A 5,294-nucleotide genomic window follows, 5' to 3' on the forward strand; every position below is an offset into this window, starting at 1 on the left:
TTCCTCCTTTATTTCTTGACGTAGGGTCCAAGTCTCCTGGATCATGTTCGTTCCGAAAATCACATTCCTGAAGGTTTCATTCTGTTTGGACTCCGTTTGATATTCCTTTTCTGCGGAACTCTGAAATAGGCAAAAACACAACAATTCTGGGCTAGGCCTCTGGTTAATAGGTTAGTCCCAAAAATAATATAAAAGTGGATAATAAAGCCCAATAATGTCCAAAACAGTTGATAATATAGCATGGAGCAATCAAAAATTATAGATACATTGGAGACGTATCAAGCATACCCAAGCTTAATTCCTGCTCGTCCTCGAGTAGGTAAATGATAAAAAATATAATTTTGATGCGGAGTGCTGCTTGGCATAATTTTAATGTAATTCTTCTTAATTGTGGTATGAATATTCAGATCCAAAAGATTCAAGATAAAAGTTCATATTGACATAAAAATAATAATACTTCAAGCATACTAACTAAGCAATTATGTCTTCTCAAAATAACATGGCCAAAGAAAGTTCATCCCTACAAAATCATATAGTTTAGTCATGCTCCATTTTCGTCACACAAGAATGCTCTCATCATGCACAACCCCGATGACAAGCCAAGCAATTGTTTAATACTTTAGTAATCTCAAACCTATAATCTTTCACGCAATATATGAGCGCGAGCCATGGACATAGCACTATGGGTGGAATAGAATATGATGATGGGGGTTATGTGGAGAAGACAAAAAGGAGAAAGTCTCACATCAACGAGGCTAATCAATGGGCTATGGAGATGCCCATCGATGATGTTAATGCAAGGAGTTGGGATTGCCATGCAATGGATGCACTAGAGCTATAGATGTATGAAAGCTCAATAAAAGAAACTAAGTGGGTGTGCACCCAACTTGCTTTCTCACGAAGACCTAGGGCACTTGAGGAGGCCCATTGTTGGAATATACAAGCCAAGTTCTATAATGAAAAATTCCCACTAGTATGTGAAAGTGACAAAACAAAAGACTCTCTATCATGAAGATTATGGTGCTACTTTGAAGCACAAGTGTGGCAAAGGATAGTAGCATTGTCCCTTCTTTCTTTTTCTCTCTCTTTTTTTGGGCCTTCTTTTTTTATGGCCTTTCTCTCCCTTTTTTTTAATTCCTCACTTGGGACAATGCTCTAGAAAATGATGATCATCACACTTCTATTTATTTACAACTCAATGATTACAACTCGATGCTAGAACAAAAGATGACTCTATATGAATGCCTCCGGCGGTGTACCGGGATATGCAATGAACCAAGAGTGACATGTATGAAAGAATTATGAATGGTGGCTTTGCCACAAATACTATGTCAACTACATGATCATGCTAAGCAATATGACAATGATGAATATGTCATGATAAACGGAATGGTGGAAAGTTGCATGGCAATATATCTCGAAATGGCTATGGAAATGCCATAATAGGTAGGTATGGTGGCTGTTTTGAGGAAGATATAAGGAGGTTTGTGTGTGAAAGAGCGTATCATATCACGGGGTTTGGATGCACCAGCGAAGTTTGCACCAACTCTCAATGTGAGAAAGGGCAATGCACGGTACTGAAGAGGCTAGCAATGTGAGAGTACGTATAATCCATGGACTCAACATTAGTCATAAAGAACTCACATACTTATTGCAAAAATCTACAAGTCATCAAAAACCAAGCACTACGCGCATGCTCCTAGGGGGATAGATTGGTAGGAAAATACCATCGCTCGTCCCCGACCGCCACTCATAAGGAGGACAATCAAAGAACACTTCATATTTCAAATTTGTTACATAACGTTTACCATACGTGCATCCTACGGGACTTGCAAACTTCAACACAAGCATTTCTCAAATTCACAACTACTCAACTAGCACGACTTTGATATTATTACCTCCATACCTCAAAACAATCATCAAGCATCAAACTTCTCTTAGTATTCAAAACACTCATAAGAATATATTTTTACTAATCTTGAATACCTAGAATATTAGGATTATTTAAGCAAATTACCATGCTATTTAAGACTCTCAAAATAATATAAGTGAAGCATGAGAGATCAATAGTTTCTATAAAACAAATCCACCACCGTGCTCTAAAAGATATAAGTGAAGTACTAGAGCAAAATTATATAACTCAAAAAGATATAAGTGAAGCACATAGAGTATTCTAACAAATTCCAAATCATGTATGGCTCTCTCAAAAGGTGTGTACAGTAAGGATTATTGTGGTAAACTAAAAAGCAAAGACTCAAATCATACAAGACGCTCCAAGCAAAACACATATCATGTGGTGAATAAAAATATAGCTCCAAGTAAAGTTACCGATGGAAGTAGACGAAAGAGGAGATGCCTTCCGGGGCATCCCAAGCTTTGGCTTTTAGGTGTCCTTATATTATCTTGGGGGTGCCATGGGCATCCCCAAGCTTAGGCTCTTGTCACTTCTTGTTCCATAATCCATCAAATCTTTACCCAAAACTTGAAAACTTCACAACACAAAACTTAAAGTAGAAAATCTCGTGAGCTCTGTTAGCGAAAGAAAATAAAAGACCACTTCAAGGTACTGTAATGAACTCATTCTTTATTTATATTGGTGTTAAACCTACTGTATTCCAACTTCTTTATGGTTTATAAACTATTTTACTAGCCATAGATTCATCAAAATAAGCAAACAACACACGAAAAACAGAATCTGTCAAAAACAGAACAGTCTGTAGTAATCTGTAACTAGCGCAAGATATGGAACCCCAAAAAATTTAAAATAAATTGCTGGACATGAGGAATTTATCTATTAATCATCTGCAAAAATAATTAACTAAATATCACTTTCCAAATAAAAATGGCAGCAGTTCTCGTGGGCGCTAAAGTTTCTGTTTTTTACAGCAAGATATCAAGTCTTCCCAATGGTTCTACTTGCCACAAACACTAATTAAACACAAAAAACACAACCGAAACAGAGGCTGGATAAATTATTTATTACTAAACAGGAGAAAAAAGCAAGGAATAAAAATAAAATTTGGTTGCCTCCCAATAAGCGCTATCGTTTAACGCCCCTAGTTAGGCATAAAAAGCAAGGATAGATCTAAGCATTGCCATCTTTGGTAGGCAATTCTTCAATGAGACATCTATTATCCTTAGAAATTTCTTTCTTTTTAGTTATTATCAAACTTTTAGGCACAAGATCGAAAAATTCATTTGTAACAAATGGTTCCTTAATGATAGCAACAAGATTGGAATGAATACTTATAGATTTGAGATCCGCAGTTTCCTTACTAAAGGATTCACCCTTATTTTTAGGAACATACATAAGCTTGGTGATTTTAGTAGGAGGATTTGGAGTATTCTTTACGGAATAAAAAGCGGTTCCCAAGTTGGTAATGATATCTTCAAGTTTATCGATCCTAGTGGAATCATGATTTATTTTCTTATTAACTATGGGTTCCTTCTCTTTAATATTTTTCAAAGTGACTCCAACTTTAGATCCATATTGAGAGATTCGGTTGTGGATCTTTTTATCCAAATTTTCAATTAACTCTACGGTAGCAACCTTATTTTCAATAATTTTGAGCCTTTGCATTACATGCTCCAAAGTTAATACAGTTCCATTAACCAAAAGAGGGGGTGAGCCAAACAAATCTATCATAGCATTATAAGAATAAAAAATATGGCTACCTAAGAAATTCCCTCTGGTAATGGTATCAAGGATATATCTATACCAAGGATTAGCACCTACATAAAAATTGCGGAGAAGAACGAAAGTAGATTGCTTCCTAGTAGATCTATTTTGAGCATTGCAAATTCTATATCAAGCATCTTTCAGACTTTCTCCATCCCTTTGTTTAAAATTTAGGACTTCATTATCGGGAGACAACAGAGAGGATAGAGGACTAGCCATAACGACAAGCAAGCAATCTAACACACGAGCAGACAAGAAACGGGCAAGAAGAGGCAAATAGAGAAAGAGAGCGAATAAAATGGCAAGGGTGAAGTGGGGGAGAGGAAAACGAGAGGCAAATGGCAAATAATGTAATGCGGGAGATAAGGGTTGTGATGGGTACTTGGTATGTTGACTTTTGCGTAGACTCCCCGGCAACGGCGCCAGAAATCTTCTTGCTACCTCTTGAGCACTGCGTTGGATTTCCTTGAAGAGGAAAGGATGATGCAGCAAAGTAGCGTAAGTATTTCTCTCAGTTTTTGAGAACCAGCGTATCAATCCAGTAGGAGGCTACGCGCGAGTCCCTTGTACCTGCACAAAACAAATAACTCCTCGCAACCAACGCGATAAGGGGTTGTCAATCCCTTCACGGTCACTTACGAGAGTGAGATCTGATAGATATGATAGGATAATATTTTTGGTATTTTTGTAATAGAGATGCAAAGTAATATAAAAGCAAAGTAAAAAAGCAAAGGAAATAACTAAGTATTGGAAGATTAATATGATGAAGATAGACCCGGGGGCCATAGGTTTCACTAGTGGTTTCTCTCAAGAGAATAAGTATTTTACGGTGGGTGAATGAATTACTGTTGAGCAATTGACAGAACTGAGTATAGTTATGAGAATATCTAGGTATGATCATGTATATAGGCATCACGTCCGAGACAAGTAGACCGACTCCTGCCTGCATCTACTGCTATTACTCCACTCATCGACCGCTATCCAGCATGCATCTAGAGTATTAAGTTCATGAAAATAGAGTAACGCCTTAAGAAAGATGACATGATGTAGATGGATAAATTCATGCAATATGATAAAAAAACCATCTTGTTATCCTCGATGGAAACAATACAATACGTGCCTTGTTGCCCCTACTGTCACTGGGAAAGGACACCGCAAGATTGAACCCAAAGCTAAACACTTCTCCCATTGCAAGAAAGATCAATCTAGTAGGCCAAACTAAACTAATAATTCAAAGAGACTTGCAAAGATAACCAATCATACATAAAAGAATTCAGAGAAGATTCAAATATTGTTCATAGATAATCTTGATCATAAACCCACAATTCATCAGTCTCAACAAACACACCACAAAAAGAAGATTACATCGAATAGATCTCCATAAGAGAGGGGGAGAACATTGTATTGAGATCCAAAAAGAGAGAAGAAGCCATCTAGCTACTAACTATGGACCCGAAGATCTGAGGTAAACTACTCACACTTCATCGGAGAGGCTATGGTATTGATGTAGAAGCCCTCTGTGATGGATGCCCCCTCCGGCGGAGCTCCGGAACAGGCCCCAAGATGGGATCTCGTGGATACAGAAGGTTGCAGCGGTGGAATTAGGTTTTTGGCT

Source organism: Triticum dicoccoides, chromosome 3A (genome assembly GCF_002162155.2).
Source record: "Triticum dicoccoides isolate Atlit2015 ecotype Zavitan chromosome 3A, WEW_v2.0, whole genome shotgun sequence".
In the NCBI taxonomy this organism is placed as follows: domain Eukaryota; kingdom Viridiplantae; phylum Streptophyta; class Magnoliopsida; order Poales; family Poaceae; genus Triticum; species Triticum dicoccoides.